Here is a 14,828-nt window from a genome sequence, read left to right on the forward strand (position 1 = left end):
ATAAAATTTGCATAATTATTTCCTTTAGCCGTGTGCAGTCATCTGTATGTAGTAGATAAACGAAGTATTGTGCATGGTTTTGCCAGAGTGAAGGAATTCTTTTCATCATTTTACTCAGCAAATGCACAATAACTGAATTAGTAATCTGTCAGGTAACACACCACCACCGTTCCAGTTCGATCTATTGGGTTTTATGAATACAACTGAGATGCATCTCATGAGACACAGGCTAGAGACTGAGATAGATCTCGCTGTGTTGATATATATCTCACACACGACACCACATCTCGCGATCTTTTACAGCACTTCTTTTTCACTACTGTGGAAGTTCCGTTTCGTTTAAGTATAATACAAATGTAAGTTCTGAACTTCCCAAAATGTACTCTAAAAATGGTAATAAATATCAAAATCATGTGAATAGAGCAGTAATTGTGTGTTTTGAAAAATACTCTTGCATCCTTAACAAAGTGTGACTATTGAAATAAACTCTATGGTGCTAAGGCCCTGTTGGGTCTTGGTCTATCAAGTGACTGCTGCTCATCCTTAAACCTTCAGGTTACAAGGAGATGCGTGTTCAGTGCAACAAATTCCTCGGTCAATCAATCAATACTGACCTGCATTTAGGGCAGTCGCCCAGGTGGCAGATTCCCTATCTGTTGCTTTCCTAGCCTTTTCCGAAATGATTTCAAAGAAATTGGAAATTTATTGAACATCTCCCTTGGTAAGTTATTCCAATCCCTAACTCCCCTTCCTATAAATGAATATTTGCCCCAGTTTGTCCTCTTGAATTCCAACTTTATCTTCATATTGTGATCTTTCCTACTTTTATAAACGCCATTCAAACCTATTCGTCTACTAATGTCATTCCACTCCATCTCTCCGCTGACAGCTCGGAACATACCACTTAATAATACCAATATAAATGGTCCGTTATTGGACATTATAAATTTTCCAGCTAGCTCATTCTTGGTTGCCAGCGTTTCGCCCTCGTGTGCTAGGGTGGGCTCATCAGTTGGTACCTAGCACACCTACCAATACGCTGGCTAGTGCATACCGTGGAGGCCACTGCGTAGGCTAACTGGAGCCACCGGCAGTGCCAATGCACTAAGAGACTTTGTCTCATCACTAAAAATTGATGCCTGCTTGGTCATCAGATGATATAGATGTTGATTCCCATAGGGAATCTGAAATATTTGTCCTGAATGAGCAAATTTATAATACCAATATAAATGGTCCGTTATTGGACATTATAAATTTTCCAGCTAGCTCATTCTTGGTTGCCAGCGTTTCGCCCTCGTGTGCTAGGGTGGGCTCATCAGTTGGTACCTAGCACACCTACCAATATGCTGGCTAGTGCATACCGTGGAGGCCACTGCGTAGGCTAACTGGAGCCACCGGCAGTGCCAATGCACTAAGAGACTTTGTCTCATCACTAAAAATTGATGCCTGCTTGGTCATCAGATGATATAGATGTTGATTCCCATAGGGAATCTGAAATATTTGTCCTGAATGAGCAAATTTATAATACCAATATAAATGGTCCGTTATTGGACATTATAAATTTTCCAGCTAGCTCATTCTTGGTTGCCAGCGTTTTGCCCTCGTGTGCTGAGGTGGGCTCATCAGTTGGTACCTAGCACACCTACCAATACGCTGGCTAGTGCATACCGTGGAGGCCACTGAGTAGGCTAACTGGAGCCACCGGCAGTGCCAATGCACTAAGAGACTTTGTCTCATCACTAAAAATTGATGCCTGCTTGGTCATCAGATGATATAGATGTTGATTCCCATAGGGAATCTGAAATATTTGTCCTGAATGAGCAAATTTATAATACCAATATAAATGGTCCGTTATTGGACATTATAAATTTTCCAGCTAGCTCATTCTTGGTTGCCAGCGTTTCGCCCTCGTGTGCTAGGGTGGGCTCATCAGTTGGTACCTAGCTCATTCAGGACAAATATTTCAGATTCCCTATGGGAATCAACATCTATATCATCTGATGACCAAGCAGGCATCAATTTTTAGTGATGAGACAAAGTCTCTTAGTGCATTGGCACTGCCGGTGGCTCAAGTTAGCCTACGCAGTGGCCTCCACGGTATGCACTAGCCAGCGTATTGGTAGGTGTGCTAGGTACCAACTGATGAGCCCACCCTAGCACACGAGGGCGAAACGCTGGCAACCAAGAATGAGCTAGCTGGAAAATTTATAATGTCCAATAACGGACCATTTATATTGGTATTATAAATTTGCTCATTCAGGACAAATATTTCAGATTCCCTATGGGAATCAACATCTATATCATCAACATACCACTTAGTCGAGCAGCTCTTCTTCTTTCTCTCAATTCTTCCCAACTCAAACATTGCAACATTTTTGTAATGCTACTCTTTTGTCGGAAATCACCCAGAACAAATCGAGCTGCTTTTCTTTGGATTTTTTCCAGTTCTTGAATCAGGTAATCCTGGTGAGGGTCCCATACACTGGAACCATACTCTAGTTGGGGTCTTACCAGAGACTTATATGCACTCTCCTTTACATCCTTACTACAACCCCTAAACACCCTCATAACCATGTGCAGAGATCGGTACCCTTTATTTACAATCCCATTTATGTGATTACCCCAGTGAAGATCTTTCCTTATATTAACACCTAGATGCTTACAATGATCCCCTAAAGGAACTTTCACCCCATCAACGCAGTAATTAAAACTGAGAGGACTTTTCCTATTTGTGAAACTCACAACCTGACTTTTAGCCCCGTTTATCAACATACCATTGCCTACTGTCCATCTCACAATATTTTCGAGGTCACGTTGCAGTTGCTCACAATCTTGTAACTTATTTATCACTCTATAGAGAATAACATCATCCGCAAAAAGCCTTACCTCCGATTCCACTCCTTTACTCATATCATTTATATTTATAAGAAAACATAAAGGTCCGATAACACTGCCCTGAGGAACTTCCCTCTCAACTATTACAGGGTCAGACAAAGCTTCACCTACTCTAACTCTCTGAGATCTATTTTCTAGAAATATAGCAACCCATTCAGTCACTCTTTTGTCTAGTCCAATTGCACTCATTTTTGCCAGTAGTCTCCCAAGATCCACCCTATCAAATGCTTTAGACAGGTCAATCGCAATACAGTCCATTTGACCTCCAGAATCCAAGATATCTGCTATATCTTGCTGGAATCCTACAAGTTGAGCTTCAGTGGAATAACCTTTCCTAAAACCGAATTGCCTTCTATCGAACCAGTTATTAATTTCACAAACATGTCTAATATAATCAGAAAGAATGCCTTCCCAAAGCTTACATACAATGCATGTCAAACTTACTGGCCTGTAATTTTCAGCTTTATGTCTATCACCCTTTCCTTTATACACAGGGGCTACTATAGCAACTCTCCATTCATCTGGTATAGCTCCTCTGACCAAACAATAATCAAATAAGTACTTCAAATATGGTACTATATCCCAACCCATTGTCTTTAGTATATCCCCAGAAATCTGATCAATTCCAGCCGCTTTTCTATTTTTCAACTTTTGTATCTTATTGTAAATGTCATTGTTATCATACGTAAATTTTATTACTTCTTTGGCCTTAGTCTCTTCCTCTATCTCGACATTATCCTTGTAACCAACAATCTTTACATACTGCTGACTGAATACTTCTGCCTTTTGAAGATCCTCACATACACACTCCCCTTGTTCATTAATTATTCCTGGAATGTCCTTCTTGGAACCTGTTTCTGCCTTAAAATACCTATACATACCCTTCCATTTTTCACTAAAATTTGTATGACTGCCAATTATGCTTGCCATCATGTTATCCTTAGCTGCCTTCTTTGCTAGATTCAATTTTCTAGTAAGTTCCTTCAATTTCTCCTTACTTCCACAGCCGTTTCTAACTCTATTTCTTTCCAGTCTGCACCTCCTTCTTAGTCTCTTTATTTCTCTATTATAATAAGGTGGGTCTTTACCATTCCTTACAAACCTTAAAGGTACAAACCTGTTTTCGCATTCCTCAACAATTTCTTTAAACCCATCCCAGAGTCTGTTTACATTTTTATTTACCGTTTTCCACCGATCATAGTTACCTTTTAGAAACTGCCTCATACCTGCTTTATCAGCCATATGGTACTGACTAACAGTCCTACTTTTAAGACCTTCCTTTCTATCACATTTATTTTTAACTACCACAAAAATAGCTTCATGATCACTAATACCATCTATTACTTCAGTTTCCCTATAGAGCTCATCTGGTTTTATCAGCAGCACATCCAAAATATTTTTCCCTCTGGTTGGTTCCATCACTTTCTGAATCAGCTGTCCTTCCCATATTAACTTATTTGCCATTTGTTGGTCATGCTTCCTGTGGTTCGCATTTCCTTCCCAATTGACATCTGGCAAATTCAGATCTACCGCTACAATCACATTTCTTTTCATGTCGTTTCCCACATAGCTGAGTATCCTATCAAATAATTCCGAATCCACATCAGTGCTACCCTTTCCCGATCTGTACACTCTGTACACTCCAAATATATTCCTCCAAATATTATTCCTTGGACCGTGGTAATATCTCACCTTTAGGTAGCTCTTCAGTTGTTCTCCTGTAGGCCGAGTGGACTTCGAGCCAGCCGTTATATTCATATCCCTGACCTGAGCCGTAATCAAAGCCAAGTTTCCAGTTAAGTGGCAGACTCGCTACCGCTAGACTTGAAACCATGAAGAAGGATAGCAGCATTTTGTAAGCAGGAAACTGGTGGAGTAGGCAGCCTACATCGGTAGCTGAATTATCTCATGCCTGATGTAACAGGTAGTTAAAGCGGAACCCAGGGTCTCTCATGGTGCGGTTGATACCATGAGGTCCATAGCTGAGTCTGGGAGTCCTTTTACCTAGTTGTGCCGTGCTGTTCATTTTCATCTTTGCTAACAGATGTCCTTGTTTCACTCTTGTTCTTTTCCGACCCGAACAGTATTAGTTTTCCTAGTCCTTCATTTTCACTTTCCTACTGTCCCATCTCTTCATTCTTCCAAGGGTTGGACCTCTTAATTTCATTCTTTCTTTTCTCTTTCTTCTGAATAGAGTTAAGAGAGGACGGTTGCCCAGTTGCATTTCCTCTTCGAACAAGAACTGCTACCACCACCAGAATGAAGGCATCGGCAAAAGAAAAAAAGTAAGAGCCAAGAAAGGCGTGAAAATACTCCCCAGGTCTCAACGGGACAAGAATTGGCTTAGGGATCGGATAGGATAAATGAAAGTGTGGAGCCTGGAAACATTTTAAAATGGATTGTAGACTATGAAGTATATCTGGAAATTGATAGCCAAAATTAGAAAATTAATGGAAACAAAATAAGACAGAGAGACCCTCTTTCCCCTCTCCTTCCTTACTCTATCCCAATCCCCCATCCCCTCCTCGGGTCCCCGTCATCCGGCTCTACTCTGTCTTGCCAGTGTGAGTTTTAGAGTAGCACTTTTCAACTGGAGGTGAGCCTCATAATTATTGTCTTCATTCCGTTTTGACTGCAGTATTTATCATAGACACGTCCGGCATATAGGGATGGCATCATGTGTGTGACGTTTATGCTGCAGGCATCAAGATATATCATTCGTGTGCTGCTTCTATTTTACTTTCACCACATGAAGCTCCATTTCTAGCAGAGGAACCTTACAAGGACTATACATACAATCTGATGTATCTAATTTCCAAGACATTTAGTTGATCCATTTGAGCGCCATATAACCTCATGCTTGGAAACTATAAGATAAGATGTCTTTAGCATGGTGTTATATGGAAAATATTTTTAGACAATTTCTTGAACTCACACAAGAAACATTGTAAATTTTAATAGTCTTCAATTTTTGTACTGCTACATGAATTTGTATCATGTACTATTGGAGTGTTTGTACAGCATTATCATCATCAAAACAATATTGTGTGGAAGCTAACTGGAACATCTTGAGGAGCACAACCAGACACAGTGAGGACATCTGCCCTTTCACTCTACTATTCCGCAGTTGAATACACATCCCCGTTGTGGTACAATTCTTGCCATGCCATGCCAAAGTTGATGTAGCACTCAATGAGACCTGCCGCATTATTACTGAATGTTTGAGAACTACACCTTTGGAAAAAGTGTATTTCCTTGCAGGGATAGCACCTCCCCATATCTGCCATGAAGTGGCAGCCAAGAAAGAAAAGAGAAATACTTTGACATCTGAAGCTGACCGTTTGTTTGGATATGAGCAACCATGCCAGTGCCTTAAGTCTAGGAAAAGCTTCTCGAAAGTAACCGAAACACTTGCAGGAACACCGCAGCAAGCAAGAATTCAAGAATGGCACACCATGAGTCAACATACGAGTATCAGTCAATGGCTGACCCCATAAGAGGAACTCCCTCCTGGCAATGTTAGAGATTGGGCTAATTGGAGAGCACTGAATAGACTGCGCTCTGTTGTTACATGGTGCAGGGTCAAACTGAAGAAATGGGGTTTTGAAGTGGACAGTACCTTGTGTGCACGTGGAGAATAGCAGACCACAGCCCGTTCAGTTGCACAACCGAAGACCTGGTTAAAGTGAAGCCAAATGCAGTTGATATTGCAAGGTTTTGGGCTCACTTAGTTTAATGTGGCACTTCATCACTGAAGAATTCGTATTATGTTTTATGTTCTTTCCTCATACTTAATTTAAAACTTATTCTGACATTATATAAATACCATTGATCTGGTAATGCACTTTAAAATATCAAACTGTGCCTATATATCTAGTGTCTGTACACTCATTTTACTAGTTCATATATGTCTTGTCTCTCGACCGAAACTAGTATCACCAAGACAGATGTAATGTATTCAAAAGGTAGACCATTATAATTCATTCTTTTCTTGTAATTGCAATTCAGTACAGAACAACATGAAGTTTATAGCTTATGATTACAGCCTTGTCTTACTCCTGTAAGAACTTTCAACCAGGAATTCATTTGACGATCACTTCTCACTGCAGCCTAACTCTTAACATAAATACCATTGATTGCTTTTAATAATCTACCTTGATCACAGTCTTCCAGTATGCTGAACATCTTTTCCGATGGTACTCTGTTACTTGCCTTCTTATGAATCAAACATTTTACTGTCTGGTCTTCTCATGGCATTTTTCATACTGACACATACTATAACAACACTGGTTTTCATCCAACTTACTCTCAACTACTGATTCATTCTAAAATGACAGTGAAGACCTTGCCTGGTGTACTGATTAGCTAGATACCTCAATAGATCTTACAAGGCTTCCTGTTCCTTTACTTATAGATAGGCACAATTACTGTTTTTGTCCAATCAGAACGTAATTTATTTACACTCCGTGCTAATCTTACTACTCTATGAAGACATTTTATCTCTGGCTTCTCACAATATTCACCATTGCAGGTCTGATTTCATATATTCCTGGAGCTTTATGACAAGGTGTTTATTTTCTATCCTTTCCACATCCTCAAGTTTAGTGTCACCAATAGGAATGTCCTCTTCCTAGAAGCTTGGTTGTTTGCGAAGTCACCAGGATGATATTCTTTTACACTGAGGGAATTTTTAAAATTTTTCTTCCACCTCTCCTGTGATTCCCTGGGATCTATTATTATTTCAGCTGATTTACTCAAAACACCATTCATTTCCTTTTCCCCTCATCTTATAATGTTCTTTGTTACTGCCAAGATAGGTTTTCCTGCTGTTTGACCTATCTTTCCACAACATCTTCTTTGACCCAGCAACTGTTTGTATCACTTAGTTTCATTCATCTATGTACAGAACCCTGTCTGCTCTAGTCCTTGTTTGGATCCATTTCTGATTTAAACCTAAGAATTTCATTTTTGTCCGTATTGAACTGAGAATGGAAGATAGGAAAACTTAAAAGGGTCCACCTTTTCAATACAAAAATGTTATAGTTTATTTATAACATGTATTTGCACTTGGAACTAGTTTCAACGCTGATACAGTTTACAAGCTGCTCTCACTTCATCACTCCACCACCATGTTCACTTTTTCACATCTTTACATTCACTTTTTCCTAGGCACTCTCTTCCTATTTCTACTACAACATCCTTGTATGCCACACATCATTTTTCTATATCCTTAACCTGCTTACCATCCATTGTTTGGAACTTTTTGCTAATCATATCCACGTACTTCTGTCTAATTTCCTAATCATGGAGATTCTCTACCCTTATTCATCTGCACACAGATTTCAATTTCTTCATCCTAGGCATAGAGATAGTTCACTGCAAATCAGATAATGGTCTGTATCATCAAAAATTTCTGGTAAACCTGCACATTCCAAATGGATTTCCTGAATTTTAAGTGTGTTATGATATATTCTGTTAAGGATCTGGTGCCTCTACCCACCAATGTGCACCAGTGAAAGACATTATCATTGAAGAATATATTTGTAACTGCTAATCCCAACTAGCACAGATTTCCAGCAGATGCTTCCCATTCCTGTTAGCTTCAATAAGAGCTGACACAAAAAGAAAGAATAAAAACCTCGGAATTGTCATGTTTCCCAAATATGTTAAAAGTCTGATGGATAGTTCAAGCAACAAATGAGGAGATTGTGAGAAGAAGGGTTTGGCAAAAGTTGACCTTAGGTTTAGATTCATGTTGAGAAACCCAGAACTCGTTTGGCTAATTTCAAAGGTAAGTGTATATGGGAGGAATTTTGTATCAGTTAGGAAATAGTACAGATGTGAATTGATGGAGGATGTAATAATACTGTGGAAATGGGTCGGTAAACACAGGATAGCGTATAGTGGAGATGTGTATTAAACTGTTCTACAGACCTGCAGGCTAGTGCAGGATATGGTGACATGGAGATCTGTATCAAACTAGTCTACAGACCTAGCTGGGCCACTGATAGTGTAGTGGCATTGTTGCTGTTTTCTCACCACGTTGCCCATAGTTCAGTCCCGGCCAGTGCATGCGGTATGTTGGGAATAAAATCCTTGTCCCTGTGATTTGATTTCTGTTGAAAACTGAACCATGTGGCTGTGATAAAAACATTGACAATAATGGAGAACTACAGGCCTGCTTGGTTACTTGGTTGGTCTACAAATTATGGCCCTAATAATAATAATAATAATAATAATAATAATAATAATAATAATAATAATAATAATAAATTTTCTGTACCTTTTTTCAGTAAAGGTCAGTGGAAGTAATTTTGGGCTCATTGTGATATAAAGACATCTGGTGCTGTGTGAAATGGAAGTGGACCAGAAAATAAAGATCAAGGAGGAACCTGTCTGGATTGAAGGCACATCGTTTGTAAGTATCATTCCTGATTACATTATAGTGATCGGAATATAATAGGTATTCCAAAAGATTTTCAGATGTATAAGTTATGAAATATTTCATATGGAATAATGTTTATTGCATAACAACAGGCATAGACTCTCCAAATTTTAAAAGCTCCTTTGTCAGATGTTTCATTGCATGACACATCTAGGTGGTAGTCTGGTAGGTATGCAGTATGTTGCAGATGTAAATGGTCATGAGATATGTGATGATGGCATGCTGGATGTCATTCATTGTTTTTGGAAATGGTGGGTAGTTTTTGGCATTAGAACCTTGGATTTATGATTTTTCCCCATGGATAGTTTAAAGATTAATTACTTAACACTAATTGTTTTCAGTGTAAATTTTCTAAGCAGGCCCTATGCTTTAGAGAATGTGTGCCCTCATCTTACCTACAGGGCTCCAGTAAGATTCCCAGCGACTTTGAGATATCATCACCTGAAACTAAGTGCTGATTCTGGATCCATTCATTGCCATGGCGTTTTCTTCATTTGGTAAAACTACTGACAGCAACATTGCAAAGTATTTGATGGTAACTGGTCACACCCTTTTCACCTAAAATTATGAGACAGGAGGAATGAATCCACTATTGTGTTTTGATCATTCTATATTATCTTCTTTGGTACCAACAGATGTATCGCTACTTTTCTCGCCGGCTGCTGGTTATATTGCTGTGTATATGGGGAGTTTTCTAATTATTGATTTTTGCTCACCTTTAAGTCTTGATTGACTAAATTTTTTGACATTGACAGTCAACTTGAATAATTGGTTTTTCCAATTAGTTATATAATGGGCCTGGTTCAACATGGAGGGAAAGTTTGTTGTGATGTTTTCAAGTTTTTAGTTGTTTTTGGATGATGTGACGTGATGTATTCCCTCTACTACTTCCACTTAATTTCTTTTCTCCTGTTTTTGATATCTATATTTTCTTTATGAATTTGTTTACTTCATGATTCGAAAGTTTGTACTGGCAGGTGGAAGATGTACAGCCATCTCCAAGGTCAGTGCCACATTAACCTAACTTTGAACAATTCTGTTGAGTTTTAATGATTTATTCTAATAAAAAACAACCAGAACGTCCAGCAGTTTTGGAAACAAGTGAAATACAAAGTTAAGGGAGACCTATGTGAGGGGTATGATGATTATTTATACTCTTCTTGTTGATCGAATTATGGCTTGCTCACGAAGATCATAGCTTGTTGGCAACACTGACGGCACCCTTGGATGGAGCAGTTGGAGCAATTTTTTAAAGTAGTGCCTTTACAGTTGTAAGTACCCAATCGTGTTTCTTTAAAAAATGCTTTAAATATGGCCCCACAATACAAAAAGTTATGCAACCTAGAAGGATAAGCAAGCACCACCAGGTTGTCCTCAGTACTCAGTCCAATACAGCGTCCTGAGGGTTACTCATCCAGGTAGCAATACAACTTCTGTCACTGGCAAGATGGAGTCCCAACTTGTTGGAACTTTGAAATTATGAGCATGCTCCTTGGAAAACTCTTGACGGAGTACAGGAAGAGGAATGTTGTCCCAAACCTCCTTGCACACTTTTCAAAGACCCTCAACAGTAGCGGATCATTTAGAAGTAAGCCCTCTTTGCAGAAGACCAAAGGCACAGAAATTCATCGGTGAGGCATCCAGAGATTTGACAGGGATGTCACTAAATGGTATGACATGGGACACCCATCTCTGCTTCTTTTCTCTCATAGGTGACTGATGGTCTGACAGTATTATGCTTTATCGTTGTGGCATTTGAAGCATCGTCATTGTACAGCTGAGGGATATCTTCGTTGAAATAGGGGTCCATGACATGCTTCTGGAGGAAGGTATCATTAAACTTCATGTTTTTTGGCACTCTGAGGAATCTGACTTTACCCTGGGCACAATATTCTTCCATTACCATGAACTGCTAGCAATCTTTTCTTTGTTTTCCTTCACGAAGAGCGTGGCCCGTTTTGGCCTTTTTGGTGATAGTAAATTGCCCAGGGCTTGTTGGTGTCATACAAATAAACCAAAGCTTCATCCAGGGTAACAACTGACTGCCACTTACCCCTGCTAGGTTGTTTTTGTATAATTTTCTGGCATTAGGGAGCTGCTCTTAAACATGCCTTGCTTTCAAAGCATGTCCATATGCCGTATGCCACTTACCAGGTTCAGATCTTCTTGAATTGTATGGTAGATGTGTTTGTGTGGTAGGCAAGGTGTTGTTAAGTTGATGGATTTTCCTTCAAGATAGCAGCCTTTACCTTGTTAATGATGTCCAGAGCCCTGGAGGGTTGAACTCTTGTCCACAAGAGTTTTTTCGATGTTGTTTCTGGCGGGAGATAATTCTGGTGCAATTTTATCACATTACCTGCAGAGGACTTACTATTGTTGAGACCTTCCATTTTAAAACATACAGTCCTCGATAATGAGAAATTGGTATCAGAAAAGCCAACAATGTACCCTTGCCCTCCATCTACAATTCAGGAGGCTACGAGGAAACATTGGTATGATATGACTGTACGCAGGATTTCTCTAAATCACACTCACCAGACATGTGGTGTGGTTAACTGGGGCAGTGAGGCTTGTGGTAGAACTGCCTGAGTCAGGGGAGAAAACGAGGAAGGGGTAGAAGATTACAAAGTATACTCGACAGGTTTCGCCACTCTCATTCTGTCGGTTGCACTCCACCGGTAAGGTTGTTTTACATTGTGCGCAAGGTTCCTACTTGAATTGGGAGTTTTCCTTATAGCACAGCAAGATTTTATTATATTACAAGAATGTCAAACAGTTCTATCAACATTTAACCTCTGTTGTGGATTTTTGGACATCATGCAAGAAAGATCCCCTCTGCGCCAATGTTGAACTTTATATCTTCTAGAACTCAATTCATTTTAAAACCGGCATATTACGATTTTAAGTGAGCAATTTTAGAATTTTCTTCAACAGAGCTCATTTTGTTCAATTTTACAATACTTGTATGAAATATTCATACAGTTTAATTATACGTAGCGTAATTCCCAAGATTTTATTCGTCACTGATAAACATAACATTGTTACATCTATAACAGTTCATAGATTCACCATTTTATGTGCATCATTCCATAACATATTCAATTCATTCTTTTATATTTCATTCTACCATGTAATTCTGTTTTTTGACTTTCACATATACATAAGTATTTTGGCTAGGCTGATGATGACCCATACAGGGTCGAAACTAGTACCTCGTAACTTATTGTAATGTTTTTGCAAACATCATAATTTATGTAAAGTATTGAGTAGGTGGATTAAACTTTGTATTAATTTTATATACTTGACGGATGTTAAAAAGGGAAAGGCAGAGTGTGGGGTGGGACTGCCTATCAGAAATACTATTTCACACAAAATAGTTTCTTTTGGGCACGTAAATGAGCGAATGATGGGGGCAGATTTGGCGATTGCAGGAATTAGAATAAGAATTGTCTCGGTGTACTCAGCATGTGAGAATGAAGTTGACAAGTTATTTGAAGCATTGAGCAACATTGTAGTCAGGGTCAACAGCAAGGATGGGATAGTTCTAATGGGTGATTTCAATGTGAAAGTTGGAAATTGAACTGAAGGATATGATAGGCTGATTGGTAAGTGTGGGGAAGATATGGAAGTTAATAGGAATGCAAGCATCATAAGGCAATTTTCTGCTCAAAATGAAAATGTAGGGGCCCTGGATCCATAATAGACTAAATCATAACCAACCTTGAATTCAGGAAATCCATTTGGAATGTGCAGATTTACCGGGGAACTTTTTATGATCCATACCACTATCTGATTCGCAGTGAACTAAGTATCTCTAGGTGGATTGATAAAGTGAGACGGTTTGTATGCATAAAAGAATGCATAAGAAATGGCTCCAAATACGGAATGATAGAGACAGGGAATTGTACATTGGTGAAAGAAATGGAACAAAACAAATAATTGTTGAATCCAAAAGAATTTGTGGGAAGACTTTGGAAAAAATATGGAATGGCTAGGTAAAAGCAGCAGGGAAGTATTTCTGAACAGTAATAAAGAATCATAGAAAGGGAGGGAGAAAGGAAATGAGCAGTGTGAACTCATAACAGATCCCCGGGAATCACTGGACTGGTAGAAGGAATATTTTGAGGGGTCTTCCTGTTGATGTCGCGAGCAACTGAGCACACAGGGTGGAGAATAATGATGCTGGTGAAATTATGCTTAAGGAAGCGGAAAGGATGGTAAATAAAGTCCATTTTCATAGAACAGCAGGAATATATGAAATTAGATCCGAAATGGTGAAGTATAGTGAGATGGTACGGATGAAATGGCTTCATATTGTAATAAGATTATCATAGAATTGTTAGTGAGGTTCCTTCAGATTGGACAAAAGCTGTAATTGCACATATCTACAGTATATGCAAGGGACAGGAAGAATTGCAACAAGTTTTGAGGTGTTCCCTGGCATTTTGAAAGCGAGGGTGAGATCAGTGGTTGAGAGGAAGTTGGATGAAACTCAGTGTGGTTTCAGACCACAAAGGGGCTGTTAGGGTCAGATTTTCAGTATTCTCCAGGTAATTAAATAAAGCTACAGGGAAATAGACAGTTACGCTTATGCTCCGTAGATCTAGAGAAGCCATATGGCATACTACCAAGCAAAAAGATGTTCCCCATACTGGGGCACTATTTGATAAGTTTCCACTTATGCAGTGGTTCACGTGTAAGATTATTTGTACAATCGCATGGCCTCAGCTACCATATGCAGACATTTCAATCTGACGATATCTATCTTTCTGCTTATCAGTTTCAACGTTCTGTTTTACTCTAGGCCTACTACATGGCAGACTGAGTAAACCGAAACTCTAATGGGTGTCTATGGCTGAGATTAATTGAATTTCGTCAGGTAAACACCAAATGTGTCACCAGAGATCCTTTACATGCCAACATAATACGACATGGAGTGCTGAATTGACTTTTTTCCACTTTTCAAAAATCCCACTACCTCTACCGGGTTTGAACCCGATATCTTGAGATCCGGAGGCCGACACTCAACCACTGATCCACAGAGGCAGCTAAGTGTAAGATTAAGGGTAGATTATTAAAAGCAAACAAAGACCTTTATGTAGGTAATAGGCCTGCAGTAAGAATTGATCATTGAAAGATTTCTTGTTTCATTGTATTTATTAGTTTTAGACAAATCTGTAATCCTTCACCTTTGTTGTTCATAGTTTACATGGTTCATCTGCTGAAAGGTATAAAGTGCCAGAGAGGGATTTAGTTGGGTGGAAATGTAGAAAGTTTTCTGGCCTATGCTGACAACTTTGCCTTAATGGCAGATTATGCCAAAGGCCTGCAGTCTGTTGTCTTGGAACTTGAAAGTAGGTGCAGTGAGTATGCTATATAAATTACCCTTTCTAAGACTAAATTGATGTCAGTAGGTAAAAAAATCTAAGTGAATTCAATGTTAGATTGGTGATGCAAAGTTAGAACAGGTAAATAATTTCAAATATTT

General features: G+C 39.1%; 1 protein-coding gene across 1 annotated transcript in view; it reads left to right on the forward strand.

Moving 5' to 3' along the window:
* LOC136875109 (uncharacterized) overlaps positions 1 to 14,828 on the forward strand; it is a 146,970-nt gene that overhangs the window by 47,495 nt on the left and 84,647 nt on the right. The window contains exon 3 of the mRNA XM_068227903.1: positions 9,189 to 9,313. The gene's annotated coding sequence lies outside the window, so the exon portion shown is untranslated. The remainder of the gene's footprint in view (positions 1 to 9,188; positions 9,314 to 14,828) is intronic.

This window comes from Anabrus simplex, chromosome 5 (assembly GCF_040414725.1).
Source record: "Anabrus simplex isolate iqAnaSimp1 chromosome 5, ASM4041472v1, whole genome shotgun sequence".
NCBI lineage: Eukaryota > Metazoa > Arthropoda > Insecta > Orthoptera > Tettigoniidae > Anabrus > Anabrus simplex.